This window comes from Uloborus diversus, chromosome 9, assembly GCF_026930045.1.
Source record: "Uloborus diversus isolate 005 chromosome 9, Udiv.v.3.1, whole genome shotgun sequence".
In the NCBI taxonomy this organism is placed as follows: domain Eukaryota; kingdom Metazoa; phylum Arthropoda; class Arachnida; order Araneae; family Uloboridae; genus Uloborus; species Uloborus diversus.
This window is the reverse complement of record NC_072739.1, coordinates 8,034,085-8,051,534: the sequence shown is the minus strand read 5'-3', so window position 1 is coordinate 8,051,534 and position 17,450 is coordinate 8,034,085. Positions and strand designations below refer to the sequence as shown.

Sequence of the window (17,450 nt, the reverse complement as noted above, 5' to 3'; positions counted from 1 at the left end):
ATGGCACAAAAAAAAGATTGAGATGGATTGATTAATAATGCTGCCAAATTTATTTAAACAGCCGCCGAAGGCGGCAAACTTGAATTAAGAAGGTAAATGACAAGGTAAATGAGCCGTAGGTGGCTGCTTGCACAGAAAGGCGAATGGCGTAAGAAGGCGAACCAGCTGGTCCCCGCTTTTGGCTAGTTTGTAAATATACAGGCGAACCAAAAGACCTTTTAATTTTCTACTACGGGCAAAACCGTGCGAGTGCCACTAGTAGGTTACATAATAAGAGGTGTGGATAATGGATTTCAGTTAAATATTCATCTACAACAACCCAGGGCACACAATATGTTAAAATAGATGTTTTAGTGTTAAGGTAAAGCGCAGTATGTGCAGAAATGAGTTTTTAAGAAATTGGAGGAAACGTGTTTTTTTGCTTGCCTTAATATCAATAGGGAAACGTTGGAATTTGACGTTTTTTCGGTGTTTTTTCAGCAGAAACCAAATAAGCAAGTTTGCGCAATAACGCTAACGCCATCAATACAATAGAGGACAAAAAATGCAAAAAGAAAAATGAAACATTTGCAGATACTGCGCTTTATCTTCCCACGGGAAAATTGTAATAATTTTTAAATTTGATAATGCACATACTATGTTCCAATAAGATTCGTGGAAATTGCATCTGGAAATAAGAGTCACTTCTCTGCTTGTTTTTTGCCCTTCCCCCTCCCCTGGTATGTATAATAAGTAGCATGTATCGATAATATATATCAGTAGAATATTTATCTACAACATCCGTAATTTGGCACCAAGTGTATTAAAATAGATCTTTTACTGTTTAGGCTATATCCAGCACTACTAGCTCAGCCAGAATTTTCTAGTGAGTGGGTCGAGAGAGTGTTTGGTCAGAACAAGTCCCAAATTTCTCCTGGGAGGTTTGTTCCTTACAGACTTTATATGTAACATCATAATAGAGTTGACAGCATGGGGGAAAAATAGTAATAATAACAATAATAACATTTGTTTAGGGATGTTGTCCTCCAAATTCTCCCTCCTTCCGCCTTCATCTTCAAAACTTTCACGCATATTCCGATATCCGAACCTCTCTGAAATCAATCGAGCACCAATCACGTAGCCAGGATTTCCTTTCGGAAGAGGTCTAATACAGTAAAACCTGTAAAGTTGACCACCCTTGTAAGTTGACCGCTATTTTCATCAGGCACAGAATTAGTGAATATCATAGTAAAAATCAACCTCTATAAGTTGACCACCAAAGTAGTGCACCGCAAGTGGTCAACTTACATAGATTTCACTGTACATGTTTAAAAAGCACGTTATCGCTGTCGAGCACATTTCAAGTTTAGACTGTTTTTTTCCTTTTCTTCATTTTGTGCATTGTATATTAAGAAAACTATAAGTCTCATTCAAAATATTAATGAATGACATTGTCGAAATTCTGCAAATGATCCCAAACCAAGATTACTACATTGAACTAACAGATTCGACCATAGTTAAGACAAAATTCAATGACCTACATAACTCTGACATTGCCCGCTATAATGCTTTGTTCGAGGTCAACTGAGATGGCATTTCAACGATATCCTCACGCAATTTCCGATCGAGAGCTCTGATGCAAGAAGCTATATCAACTCGCTCCGAAAAAGGTCCGGGCGATAAAACGGTTTGCGTTTTCACCGAGCAAAATTTCCTTTCAGCCTCGGCCACGGGCATCGGGCTTTTGTTACTACTCTTGTTTTTCTTGTTGTGTTCGCCCTCTCCCTCCGCTCCTCTCGCTTTCGACCGCGAACTCGAATGACCGAGACCCGTTGGAATATTTATGGTGTTGTGTAGAAGCTAGGAATGCACTAGTTATGGTACGATCTCGGCATTTTCAATGTCAGCAGTGTGGATAATCTGTGTAGTGGACGCTTAATAAAATTTACTTTTGTAATACAGTTGCCGCCGCTTACGTTTGTTCTAAACAGTTTTGATTCCATAAAACGGCTGATTCAATAAAGCGTCCAATTTTAATAAAGCTGGATTTTGTTCTGTTTTTGACCATTTGATTCATTAATGCGGTTGATTCAATTATCCACTGATTCAAATAACAATTAACCGGCGTCCTCTGTAGTGGTTGAAGATCAAGGAGAAGCCAGTGCTAAAATTTGTGCTGCAAGTTGTTCTATTAATCTTTATTTCAACTTCATAATAGATATTATATAAATTTTTAATTCAGTAGACGATTACAAAATACGAACTACGAACAATTTTATGCAATAACTACAGTACTGCCTTGGGCAGGTAAAGGACAGTAACTGCAAATTTTAACCTTTTTTTTTTTGTCATCTATTGTACTTTAACTCTTTTGTACAAGCTTGCTTATTTGGTTTCCGTTAAAAACAAAGAGCGAAAAAATCGCCAAATCCCGACACTTTCCTGTTGTTAGTATTGAATCCAAAACGCATTTTTTCAAATAACTTGAAAACTTATTTCTGCAGATACTGTCGTGACACTGCTGTTTGTATCTGACGAGAAACGAGCGACTTTTCAATTTATTTGCTTTTCTTTTATTTTAATCTACTTTAAACTTTCAAATTACCGTTTGTCTTTTTTTTTTTTTCAAATGAAATTGAGTCAGAGAGTATCGAGAACCAGTGGCGCACATAGCACCCCGTGGCCCGGGGGGGGGGGGGGGCAAGAGGTATGAGGGCGCACTCTCTAAAAAACCCTCTATATTAAAATTAATATATATATTATGGAGGGGGCGCACTTATAAAATTTACATGGGTTTGGGGTGCTTACCGAAGTCTATGCACGCTACTGGCGAGAACATATTATTTATTTTATTGTTATGGAAATTTTAATGATTCTTTAGCCGCTTTAAATTGTTTTTGTTTTTTAAAGCAGATTGTATCTGTTTTAAAATGGATTTTTTAAAATAAATTTCACTCATTAACTCATAGCGAATTCCAACATAATTTTGATATTTAACTTTTTCGAAGTTTGTTTTTCACAAAAGTGTATACGGGAGTACATGCGGCCTTTTATGATGGTATGAAGGCTGCGTCCACTGGGAAGTTAAAAATGAAAAAAAATAAATAAAACAATAATAAAAATTAACGGCCAAAAATAAAAACTGGCTATAATTTCCGAACAAACCCTTGATGCTTCTTCTTTGTCTTATCTATTTATTTATTTATGTTTTTTAATATATATATATCATTCACGAATGGAAAACTAATGGAAATATGCTTCAACAAACAAAGAAAGTAATAAACCGATCTCTGTCACATTTCGCGTAATATATTCCTCCACTTTTCCTCATAAAGAAGGAACGCAAAACAAACACTTCCGCCCGGCATCCGGCAAATCACTGAACACGTGAAGAGCGCATGCGTCAACTGCTGGTTCACTAGCCTCGTGTGTTTTCTTGACGGCTGTAATGTTTTCGTTTTAATTCATCCGTCTAAACTTCGAACCCGGCGGCCAATGACTGACGGAAACTTGTGGGAATTTTTTTTTTCTCTCCCTCTCATTTCGTGGGAATCTTACCGACAGATTAAAAGAAATTCTTGTTTGATATTCGTTTTTTTTATTATTATTTTTTTTTAATGCAGAGATTTAAAAACTGCACAAAATGGACTATTGTATTGGTGGTGATAGATCGGAAGGAGGTTTGTTTTGCTCTAGTGGCGTTTCCCCGTTTAATCAAAGTTTATGTATCGCGTGCGAATGTTTTATTTGCTCTTTTCTGCCGTCAAACATATAAATCGTCAGATGTTTCATCGAAAAATTCTAGGGGGAGCAACAACCAGATTCAGTGTCAAAAATGCCGCAAAAAGGCTCATAGATTGCTCTGGTAGCTGGTAAATTAAAAAATAATTTTACGCTCTACATTATTGTTATTTCTTTCAGTAAAGCAATTAAAATAAGAGAAAAAGGTACCGTCTAATCAAGTATTCAATTTTGGGAACAAAACATTTAGACGAATGTACGGTTTCATGAATCATAAAATGTAAACATTTAAAACAAACAGACCTTATTTGAGGCACTGATAAGCAAAGGGATGTAAGTGGACATTTTCTAGTAAAACCCGTTTTAAGATAAGGTCCTAGGTAGGCTTTCATTGAAATTTCTTTCTAAATGATGTTGTATAGCCACACCTACCAGAGCTACTAGTACAGTAAAACCTGTAAAGTTGACCACCCTTGTAAGTTGACCACCTGTCTAAGTTGACCGTTATTTTCAGGCACAAAATTAGATCTATATCATATAATTCAACCTCTGTAAGTTGACCATCTGTTTAAGTTGACCACAAAGGTAGTGCACCACAAGTGGTCAACTTACACAGGTTTCACTGTACTAGAACCCCTATAAGTACTATAGGGGCCTTAACTAGTACTATATCTTGCCTGAAGACAGAGGAGAGGTTCACCTACCATTTGCACTGGTTACCTTTAAATTTTAAATTTTGTCACTTACATCCCTTTGCTTCTCGCTGAAGCTGTGTAAGTTGAAACCTGTGTAAGTTGACCACTTGTGGTGCACTACCTTTGTGGTCAACTTAAACAGATGGTCTACTTATAGAGGTTGAATTATATGATATAGATCTAATTCTGTGCCTGAAAATAACAGTCAACTTAGACAGGTGGTCAACTTACAAGGGTGGTCAACTTTACAGGTTTTACTGTACTAGACATTTCATTGAACATACAGTAAAACCTGTAAAGTTGACCACCCTTGTAAGTTGACCATCTGTCTAAGTTGACCGTTATTTTCCGGCACAGAATTAGATCTATATCATATAATTCAACCTCTGTAAGTTGACCACAAAGGTAGTGCACCACAAGTAGTCAACTTACACAGGTTTCACTGTAGTAATGTTCTAATTTGAAAATGAGCATCATTTATTCCGCTAAGATTCGTAAAAATTACATCTGGAAATAAAATAATCATCTTCTGCTTGTTTATTGGCTTAAGTCAATTTTTAAATCTAGTATTTTTACTCTAGCAATTCGTATTTGAGAAAATGCTTCTTGTGTTACATTTTTTTGAAGTAATGCATATTTTGGCTCAGTGACAGTAAAATTTTATTGCAGCACATTAGGAGTGACTGTGGAAAAAACCATTCACTTTATAAATTTTTGATAAGCATAACTTGATACATTGATATTAATCACTGTATTTTGCTAAAATTTTAAGATAGTTCAATTAAGTCTGAATGCGTTCATTACTTATTAATTTTTCGTTTTTCAAAAAAAAAAAAATAATAATAATAATAATAATAATAACAATGCCTCATTATTTCCTAATAAATATACAAATTTTATTTTACATATTATTGAAATTTATCGACAAATCAAAATAAAATCATTTTTGAAATTAAACCATCCTTAATCTGAATCTGAGGGAAAAAACGAATGGTATGTTTTGTTTTTATCAACTATTTTAATTTCCTTGTTGAAAAAAAATAATAAAAAGATTTTTTTTTTCTTTTTAACAACACATGATCCCGTGTTTGAAAACGACACTCCAGAGGATTAAAGCTAGAGAGGGTGTCATGTGACAGAGGGATAGACTGACGAGTGATTGCAAGTCTTATGAATGTATCCGTTGAGTGACAGTTCGTGTCCGCCAATATGTGAATTTTCTCTCTTTATTTTTGGGTTGATGGTTTTTCTAATGTTTTGGGAGCGTGGACAAATAACATTGAACATAATTACAACTCGATTTTCTGCTTTCCTTTCTTAATTGTTCTTTTATCCCTAAGTATCTCTAATTGAAATTAGCAGAAATCGTGCAAAACAAATGCTTGCACATGAAAACGACGTATGATTTTTTCATTTTTTAAGTCAGAAATGGTGTAAAAAATGAAACAAATGTCAGATGAATTATTAATTGCTGAATAAATTAGTGGTCAAAGTAATAACATTGGCATGTTTTTACAATCTATATATATAAAAATGAATGTTTGTCTGTATGTCTTCCATGAGCTCAAAAACTACCCGGCAGATTTGGCTGAAACTTTCACCGTTTGTTATTTTTGGTACTGGGAATGTTTATAGATCAGTTCGAAAAAAATCCTATCGATAGTTCCTATTTTATTCCAATTTAAGTCACAATCCATTGGATAAATACGAATAAAATTATCGGCTGCAGAAATTAATTCGCGTGAAAGATCTCATTGATAAGAAGTTAGCTGTTGCCATTTTTCTTGAGTTTGAACAAATAAATTCTTTCTTTATTGTTTTATGGCTTTTCATGCAACGGAGGGATTTAAAACTTTTTCTATTTGATATTTTTAGCGATTGATTGATCTTGCAAACTGCGTGAGTACAAAATTTGAGTATAGTCACGGCTTCACTTGATACCTGGACCGATTATTATGAAAATTGCTATATATATGTATTTTTCCACGGAGAAGGTGCATAATATGCTCATTGAAGCCACTCGACACCAGGTGGCACTGCAGAGTAGCAACTTCTGCCCCGTTCAACCGATTGTCATGAAACTCAGTATAATGATGTATTTTTTTGTTGGCGTAGCAACGCGCGTCGGGTACAGCTAGTTGTTTGATAAATCAAGTGAATGAAAACTAAAAAATTATGTATCAAAATGTTTTTGGCCATCTTCAAGCAGATATTTTGCAACTCCATTAGAAGGTTTTATTTTTCTCGTTTTTTTTTAGCTTGTCAGTCTGGAATAGCCTTAACATTTATGCTGAAAACAAATAACGAAATAAAGAAACTATGTATGTGTTTACATTGGTAGCTAAAAATATTTCAGCGCATCTTAGAGAGGTCTAAAATATGGTACGGCTACAAATATAAGGGCTGCAAAGCCTTGATTTACTGGCTTGGATATTTTCCACATTTCTATTTCTTATTTAATAACTAGGTGTGTGTACTTCTGAAATGTTCAAAATTTTCTACTAGCTGCTGTCACTTATATTTTTGTTGGCGGCTTTGTCTGGTGGTTAAACTGCAGTCTGAAATCTGACCACAGATGGAGAGGTTCTGGGTTCGAATCCCGGTTCGGGAATGGATGTACGTTCTCTCTCCTGTCCTTGTCCTTCGTGTGAATGTGTTGTTGTGCTGTGGATGTTTGCCTACCCTATAAACGGGTCCCTATGGCATGTGTGTACTGAGGAAGTCGGACTTCACACCAAATTACGGTACTGTTGGAAAAGTAAAACGGCGCAACCCGAATTGCCAGACTATCTGGCATAAGACAACAACAACTTATATTTCTGTTCTCCTTTAAAATGTGTTGTTTAACCACTGAAAATGTAAATAGATATTTCTGCAGTGTAAAATGCATATTTTTAAATCTTTACTAATAATAAAGCTGAAAGTCTCTCTATCTGGATGTCTGGATCTCTGTGACGCGCATAGCGTCTAGACCGTTCGGCCGATTTTCATGAAATTTGGCACAAAGTTAGTTTGTAGCATAGGGGTGTGCACCTCGAAGCGATTTTTCAAAAATTCGATGTGGTTCTTTTTCTATTCCAATTTTAAGAACAAAATTATCATAAAATGGACGAGTAAATTACGAAATTATCATAACGTGGAACCGTAACATGGGCACAAGCCAATTGGCGAGAAAATTCACCATACATTATTTGTAAATATACAGGCGAACCAAAAGACCTTTTAATTTTTCTATTACGGGCAAAGCCGTGCGGGTACCACTAGTAAATAAATAAATAAACATTAGAGAATATTTAAATACTAGAAAATCGCCCGTCAAGATATGACGGGTGAAAACTGCTTCTGCATTTGAACGAAGCCATTGCCTTTTTGGTGATACTTTGATAGTTGAAATTTTAACCCTAACTCTTGTGGATTAACTCTAAACTCCAGTAGATAGCATTCACAGCTGACCGCTTTTTCGTTTTTTCATTCCCTTGAAATGACATAGCCTTAAAGTGACCGCCGCTTATATGAATCTATTTTGTTCGAAACAGTTTTGATGCCACAAAGCGGCTGGTTCAATAAAACGGCTAATTCAATAAAGCTGGATTTTATTCTGTTTTTGATAATTTGATTCATAAAAGCGGTTGATTCAATTTCCCACTGATTGAATAAAACGGCATATACTGTACCAGTAAGACAGTTAAGTGACCGGATCGAGTTCAGCCTTGTCACAATAAAGCCTTTCCCTGCATGTTAAACATTACCAAAACATATTATCAACTTATTATGCCGTGGCGCGAGTTTCATTGTTGATGACGTCAGGAGGGTTACTCACTTTTTCCTTATTATATATATATATATATATATATATATATGAGCAGGGGCGGCAAATAGGGGGGTCAAGAGGGGGCGTTCGCACCCCAAATTTTTTGATAAGAATGATAGAAAATGGGTGAATTCAATTTATGTAAGTCGGAAATCTCGCTAGTTCTCAGCAACTATTTGATAAAACTCGACACATTCTCAGACTATAAAAAGTGTTTTTCGTTATTTGGATGATGACTTAGAAATTCATGAAGTATTTTCAGCTTTTCCAGAACATAGAAAACTGATAGAGAACCATGGTTAATTTTAAGTAAAGAAGACATTGCCTCATATAGGCTAAATATTTCACTTGTGTGCCCAGTGTAACGATGGTATGTCCAATATGAGAGGCTCGTGAAAAGTGGTGCGGCTGCATGGTTTTCACAAGAAAATTCCTTGATATTTTACATTCACTTTTACGCTCATTTTTTAAGTGTATATTTATTTAATGAGTGTTCATCGCTTTCCTTCTGCTAGAAACACGTTTCAGTTGCTCAATACATTATAATGCTTTCATAGAAACTTCTTAAAAGTGCATGTGATTATTGAATAAAAAAAGACATATCAAAAAAATACCTTTTATGGGGCTCTATAATTATGCAATCGCGGAGTGACACAATATAATCTTCAAGAGTTAAAACGATAAAAACATTTAGAACTTCAAAGCAGTGATTTGACGACTGGAAAATATATTGCAAAACGATTCTTTCAATGGTGAAAAAGCTTATGCCCTTTAGCATAGCACAAGCAATATACCGACAGAATGGTTTTCACATCTAGAGACTGCAGTTTCGTCCTTGTTATGGACTCATCAGTCTGGAATAGTGAATAACAGAGCTTGAGGCAGATGATATCTCATTGAAGCTGAGAGCTCCGACATGACTAGATTATTCAATGATGAAAAGTTTAAGCACCTCACAGTTTTTGAAGTAGCCTGGGTGATTTTGAAGAGCAAGATACAAAAAGTGTTTTCATACATAACTTTGTGTTACTTCAATTACTTTTTAACCATTACAATCAGCTTAGCTAGTAGAGAAAGATTTTTTTTATATGTCTCAGGAAATTAGAGAAATATTTTCGAAGCGCAAAGGGGGGGGGGGAATAAAAAAAAAATAAAACCTTTGCCATTTAACTGAACTGGCAAAACAGCAAGACATTGGGCACTGATAGATTACTAACTTAACACGATTTCCTGCTCTTCCAAATTCCAAAAATAATGCATTATAACTTTTCCAAAAGGTATAAAAATTTAGTGCGACATGTTTTGTATAATAACTTTTTAGTCAATGAATCAAAATTTTAATTGTTTTTAAACACTACTTTTATTTATATTAAACCGATTTTATGGCAACTTCTTGTTAGCTAATGTGTGTTTGGTTTCGCTTTGGGGTTATACATATTTAAGAAATTCGACCCCCCAAATGAAATGGTGAAATGCCGCCCCTGTATATGAGAATAAAATTCCCCTGCCTTTTATACACCATTCAAAAGAAATCTAGTGCATATTGCGCATACATTCCACGATGCGAAAGATCGCTACCCGCTATGTTTATGGCTGCTTCAAACCACATTCTTCTCCTCCGAGAAAAACCCATTTATCTTAATGTATCGAAATGATCATAAAAACTTTTTTCCCTCTGGCCTCCGTGGCTGCATCGCGTCACAAAACGCTTTTACTGCTCGGATGCCCGGAACCGTTATCGAATCTTTTTTCCGAGAGCTGCGGAAGTGCAAGACCGCACTTTGGTTGTCGCGCTCGTTCTGTTTCTGATTCTTTCTGCGCCGGAAAATTGAAACGAAAAGGGGCGATAAACTTGACCTTGCCTGCATTAGGCGTCTATGGCATTCTCATTAAGGGGGTCCGGCAAGGGCGGATCCAGAAAGTGTTCCAAGGAGAAGAGGGGGCGATTGTATTTTGCTCTTTACTCTTTGGAACTTCAATTTTTAAAATCTTTCGAAGGGGTATACTGAATCCCATCGTTTACCCTTATGTCATCATAGGTATCCTACACTTGTGTTTCTTTCAAAAAATACACGGAGGGGGGGGGGGGCTTGAACCTTAATATCATCTAAAGATAATGCAAAATTGAGGTTGTTTTGGAACTTAAATTTAAAAAAAAAATCCTGTAGATAGATCTGGTCCCTATCCCCCCAGTAATAAGAGATGGGCTATGGTTGCGTTTTCAAGACTTCAATTCCGGAAGAATTCCGAAGAAGAGCTCCCTTTCTCGTAATACAATCAAAGATAATGTAAAATTCTGTATTTTGATCTTTAATACCGAAACTATACCTGAAGAAAGTTCCTGCATCTCGGCTCAAGGAGGGGCCCTTGTGTCCGTCCTTGGGGACCGGGACACATTTTGAATAAAATTTTATTAAACAGTTCAGCGTTTTGAAATTTTTGCTCTGATTCACCATCTATTTAATAAGAAAAATCATGGCATAAATATTAATTTTTTTTTTTATAATTTAAATCTAATTTGTTTTTGAAAACGAAATGGGGTTGCTTTAAATCGCTTAAACTCAAAAATACTTGGTCAATTTTCAAATTTTTTTTCAAAAAATTATGCACGAATATCTAAGCTTTAATTTTTATTTGGTGATTTAAAAAAAAATATTAATTTAATACAAAATAGAAAGTATTTGAAGAAAAATTTTGAAAAATTCAAAGATGCTTTTTAAAAAAAATCGTATGTTTTGCAGAAAACTTTTTTTTTTTCAAATTTATCGAATAAAATTCAAAGTAAACTGTTTGAAAAAGTATGCTCCAAATTTCATTACTTTACCTTTATCAGTTCTTGACTTATAAGAGTGTGAATGCAAAAAATCGGGAAAAATTGCATCGTGGAGAAAAACGCGTTTGAAGTTTTGAAGTTAAGTATAATATTAGTTAAGTACATGCAACAAAAACAATTATATCTTTCGTTCTAGTTAAGATAGAAACAAGGTTCAAACGTCCTTATAAGCAGAAAAAAACGGAAAGGAACGGAGTAAAGTTTTTTAAATGGTTAAAAAAAATGCACGAGGCAACTTTGTTGAACCAACTTTCGAACGGGCAGTTGTTAGGAAGTGTAAACCAGGTATAAAAGTGAAGGAATCGCCTGTCATGTTGCACACGATTTACTTGATGTGTCCTGCACACCAGGCAGCATATGAAGAACTTTTACATTGCTAGAGATCATGCAAAATTTGGAGACTGCTGGTTGAATTTCACGTAAAAACGTCATCCATCTCCTTTATAACTTGTTTTTTTATGCTCAAATTATTATTCCTCTTTGAAACAAGATCTTCTAGACATTATTTTAAGGGGGTGGGGAATAAAAACACTCAAACGTGAATTTAATACTTCTGCAGAACAAAATTTTTTCACGTGCTTTGGATGGAAAAAAAAAAGAAAAAACATGAACGACACATTGGCTACGACTGGTCAATCATAAGCCCCAGAACTACTGCAACGTCCTTAGCCGAGTAAAAGTTGCTTATACGCCATCAGGCACATATACCGCTACCATTCTCATCCCGATATACTCATCAGAACATTGCCCAAGCATATGGCTCTGCACACGAGTGTTAATTCGATTCGGTTTTAACAATATTGTGGAGCTACTCCTAGAATAAATTGACTTTCTGAAATTTTAAACTTTAGCGTGTGCGTGGTTTCTCAAATAAACGACTTACTGTATACTGTTAGCTTTTTTTTTTTTTTTTTTTTTTTTTTTTGAGCGTATTATCTTTATTTGGCCAAAGCTGATGCTGCTCTGATTTTTCAGATTACTATGGCAACCAACCAAATGTTAGACAGTTTTTTTTTTGTTTTGTTTTGTTATAGTTACAAATCATATGTGGCTTGATTTTATTCGCATTTTTTCAGGGCTTCTCCAGCAGACTTTACATTAAAAAAATGTTTTTTTTTTTTTTTTGTGTAAATATACGTTTTTTCGGGAAAAAATAATGCCTATTAAATGAAATTAAACAGCAGAATTTCATCTAAATACGAAATTTCCAGATTACTCCCATCATTTAAGGTGGGTAAGAAATAAAAATACATATAGTCCTCAGAGCAACTCTAAGACATCCAATCGCAGGAATAACACTAAGAATCCCACTGTTGCTCTGAGGCGACGATGTGCTGTAAATAATCTGTATAAGTACTGTAGGATGTAGGCCCTAAAATCTATATTACCGCATTTTGATCACCATTTTTTTTTCATGGATATGCCTCGTATTACCTATTCTAGAAAATCACCAGTCATAATATGACAGGAGCAAATTTCTTGGCCATTTCCATTCCATTCCATTCCATTTCTATAAACAAGAAACCCAACGAGTAGGGTCCTATCGCAATTCGCAAGTGCAAAATACCTATTTGAGTTATTTAAGACGTCAGCAGTCAAATTATATCATTTTTCTTTCTTTCTTTCTTTTTTTCTTTTGGTAACTAACCAAAGTTGACTTTTCAGAGTATCTGTTTAAACAAAGACACGCGAGGGGGTGACCTTACCTGGAAAATGTAATTGTTCAGGTGGCATTTAAAAGCTTGATGTATACCGCTTTCGCATCCAACGATAGCCGTTTTCGCTGCTGTACAAATAAACCTATTTATTTGCTCTGAAAGTAACTACCGAGGAAAGATCCTTAGCCACATGTCCAACATCACTTCTTAGTTTGAAATGCCGCTGGATCTGTTTTCTTTTTAAAAACCGTTTTTTCGAGCAATCTTCGGGCAACAGAAACCCCCACGCAGCCGATTACGGCGGCACCCGCATCGGCTGAATCACTTTCCGTTAGCCATGAATTATTGTGCTGTGTGGGCTAGAACTCCAATAACTAGAGAGGCCGACGCATCCGCCATTTTGGAGCAAGCGAACTTACCGCACAACAGGGAAATCTCTACTAATAATAAAGCTGAAAGTCTCTCTGTCTGGATCTCTGGGACGCGCATAGCGCCTAGACCGTTCGGCCGATTTTCATGAAATTTGGTACAAAGTTAGTTTGTAGCATGAGGGTGTGCACCTCGAAGCGATTTTTCGAAAATTCGATTTTATTCTTTTTCTATTTCAATTTCAAGAACATTTTCCGGAGCAAATGTTCTTGAAATCCGGAGCAAATGTTATTTACTCGTCCATAATAAGATGGACGAGTAAATAACGAAATTATCATGACGTGGAACCGTAACATGGGAAGAGCGAATGAACATAGCCAATTGGCGAGAAATTCATCATCCTTTATTTGTAAATATACAGACGAACCAAATGACCTTTTGATTTTTTTACTACGGGCAAAGCCGTGCGGGTACCACTAATACAGAATAAAAGACATTCTGTAGAACACTGCAACATGTTAGCAAAGATTACAGAGCATTTATAACGTAATGACAGTAAAATCATGAGAAATGAATCGATAATAACCTCACACAAGCGAGCTCCGTTTAAAGGCTGCCAATCACTTCGTCGGCTATTCATTATCCATTTCTTTCTTATTTCTGCATCTGCTGGAAATCTGAAGAGCTGAAATTCTTTTTTGTAGAACTGTTTGCACAATTAACAGCCGAACAACCACCCATTTGATTCAATTTAACATGTGCTAAAGTAATGTAAACACAGGCTTACATTACTTCACATACTTAACACTACTTTACACAGGCTTACATTGCGTATCGCCGAGATTCTTTAGTAGTTCTGCCGCCCTCCCCCCCCCCATTGAATAATAAGAATAATAATATAAAGTAATGATATTTTAATAAAATAAAAATAATAGTAAAGTGTTTACATTTAAAGAGAGTTATTAGTTAAATTCCAAACTGGGTTTTGCATAGTCAAGCACTGGTACGCACTTTAAATTATATTTTATAATCATTAATGTAGTGCATCTTATGGCGCTGAAAAATATATTAATATTTTAAAATTATTTTCAAATCGCGCAATTTGCCTCCTCTAAAAGTAAGTTGAATTTCTAGTTAAATTTCGTACTATGTTTTGCATATCCAAGCACTGATGCACACTCTAAATTATTATTATTAATATTTTTTTTAGCATTGAAGCAGTGAAGTGTTGAAACAGATATTTATACTCTTAAAAAATATTTAAATTTCGAAATTTGCCGCCCCTAAAATCTGCCGTCTAGGTCACCTACCCTGAGCCGGGCCTGTGTAAACATCAACAGCAACGCTATCACTGAAAAGCACTGGATTAAGTTTGCCCCAAAATGGCCGATGCGTCGGCTCCTCCACTATAGGGGCCTTAGTGTGGGCAACCCCTGGAAGAAAGCAAAAACAAAAGACCAGAAAGCGAAATCTCTCGTTAACAGACGAGAGTTGTGACGTTCTCTTGCCGCCCTCCCTCTTTGGAGCATAAAAGAAATAATAAAAAACGTTCTAAGAAAATGAAGTTTAGGAGGAATCGCCCAGTCGGTTATTGTTCCAGGAAGATTGTGGATGTTCGCGCTGTCATAAGCTCGACTCTTCTCTGCCTTCCGCTGCTTTGCCCGGGACATGTCGCAGGTGCTTGGAATATTCGCTGTCACAGGTAAAGGCGGGATTTTTGGACTTGGAGGCTTTGTTTTGGTTGATGGTGATGAGATGAAAATTGTCGTGTGCGTAATTTTTAGCTGGGGGTGTCACTGGACAAAATTAATAAAGTTACATTGCAATTATTCGTGGTAACTTAAATCCGCAATTTCTATGTTTTTGATTGCCTCACTCATATTTTAATACTGTCATTACAAATATTGGCATAAAATTGAAGAAAAAACACCCAAAGTGGGGTATAATTGTCCAAAATTAAGAAATAATAGAGTTTAGAAAATGATTTAAAGTGAATCATTAACCTGGATCAAAGCGATCCTGCTCCTTGTTGTCATTTTGAATCACGTGACAAACTTAATGTGAAATTAATTATTTTTGCAGAAGTACGGCAGTTTTGAGCCAGATTTTTAACTGTTTCAACTCCCCCTCCCCTCATGGTTGCTTTCTTCTGTATCTAATGCATAGATATATTATTAAGAAGATATAATATTGGTTTCGTGCTAATTTTTTGAGTTTCGAATTTTGACGGGTTTGCAGGTTTGGGGTGTGCTGAGTCTATTTCGGCCATGGTTGAACTGCATGTGTATAACCGTTTTTTTTGTGGCCTCTCAAAAGCAAAAACTGCGGTATGAAATCGATTAAAATTTAGAACACATTTGTGACCCCCCCCCCCCCCTTCCCGCCGATGTGAACTTGCCCATTAGTGTTAGGCTTGAATTCCTCCAAAGGGGATAGATCAATCGAACGTTTGTTCCGTTGTGCGTGTGTGCTATATCTCAAGAAGTAACTGGCGGTATCAAATATAATTTGGTCCATATTTTGGTCTTCAAAGGGTACAGGGGCTGATTCAATTTTGGTGCCAATAGCTCAAAAGATGATTGAGCTATTGCACATTAATTCTCGATTCTTGTAATTGGATGGCATTACAAGATTGCACGAAGGCAGCAACAACAACAAGAATGTCATCATTTATTATATTACGTAGTACTTTTTGAGAAATTTCAACAACTTAAAATCAACATTCAAGAGTAGCTTTTAATTTGTCTCTTCGGCATTATCTCTTTATCTTTATTACTAATAATAAAGCAGAAAGTCTCTCTGTCCGGAGGATGTCTGGATGTCTGTAGGATGTGTGTGACGCGCATAGCGCTTAAACCGTTCGGCCGATTTTCATGAAATTTGGCACAAAGTTAGTATGTAGCATGAAGGTGTGCACCTCGAAGCGATTTTTTGAAAATTCGATGTGGTTCTTTTTTTATTCCAATTTTAAGAAAAAAACTATCATAAATTACGAAATTATCGTAACGTGGAACCGTAACATGGGCACAAGCCAGTTGGCGAGATACGAAATTATCATAACGTGGAACCGTAACGTCGGTACAAGCCAACTGGCGAGAAAATTCACTATACATTATTTGTAAATATACAGGCGAAACAAAAGACCTTTTGATTTTTCTATTGCGGGCGAAGCCGTGCGGGTATCACTAATATTAAATAAAAGTAAAGTTTCAAAGAAATTCTAGAAGAAAGTCTGCTGCCCTGCGTCCAGGAGACTGTTTCAATGCTCTAACTTAAAAACGGCAAAAGTTATTTGGCGTTGCCATGGTTACATCTTTTCGATTCGTTTGTTTATTCTTTCTTATTCACAAATTTTAAGGGTTTCTATTTTAACGGAAAATCTTAGCTCAACTCAATTCAAGCCCCGAGCTAAAGAGGAAAATATATTATTAGAGAACACAAATATGAAAGCGACTTCACAAACGTAAATAACTGCAGTTTTGCAATGCTCGGGAGCTTCTTAACCCTTACTGCTCTGCAAGTTGGTACAAATTATTTTGAAACCCGGGGAACGCGTGCTTTTTGTACCAAGGGGAAATCTTCAGGAGTTGGAGAGCGTTAGCGAGCAGGGGACAGAGCCCCCTAGTTAGAAAAATTATACAACTGGGTATGTGTTTAGTGTTGTCGACTTATTTTCTAAAATTTAAAGTAGATGAAAACGAATATTCTTTCTAACCTTGCCAGTGGAGTGCAGAAAGTTTTTTTTTTTTTTTTTGAGCAATCACGATTGCTTATTGCTTTCATTTGACTGTTTTTGGCGTGCTATCATTTTTCCCACCGGCGCGGCGCCACCCTCTGCCAGCACCACCCGTCGCGGCGGCCGGCCTCACGATGCTGCTCCTCTAGCGAAAACAGTCTCCAGGTTGCGTCCATATCCTACACACACACTCATACATACACGCACCAACACACACGCACACCACCATACACACACATACTCACACGCATGCATACAGACACCTACACATACACACAAATACACACAACTGCCCACACATTCATGCCTGCACACAGACACAAACACATATGCTTACACACACATACACATACCCCGCCCCCACGCACACAAACACTCATACACACAACTACCCACACACTCATGACTGCACACAGACACAAACACACATGCTACACACATACACATATCCCCCCCCACACACACACATACACACTCGTGATTGCGAAAAACATAATTTGAATTCAAGATGCCGAAATTCAAATTAATTTATTTTTTCTTTCTTTTTTTGAAGTCAAATACACTAAAACTAAGAAGTGTGTAAAGTTAACCCACGTGGTTTAAAGTTACTTTGAGGAACTATAGATTT

At 36.2% G+C, this 17,450-nt stretch overlaps 1 protein-coding gene across 1 annotated transcript in view; it reads left to right on the top strand.

Annotated features, from left to right (window-relative positions):
- The window catches only part of LOC129229738 (neuron navigator 3-like), a 707,938-nt gene that overhangs the window by 670,135 nt on the left and 20,353 nt on the right, over window positions 1-17,450 (top strand). The gene's annotated exons all lie outside the window — the stretch shown is intronic.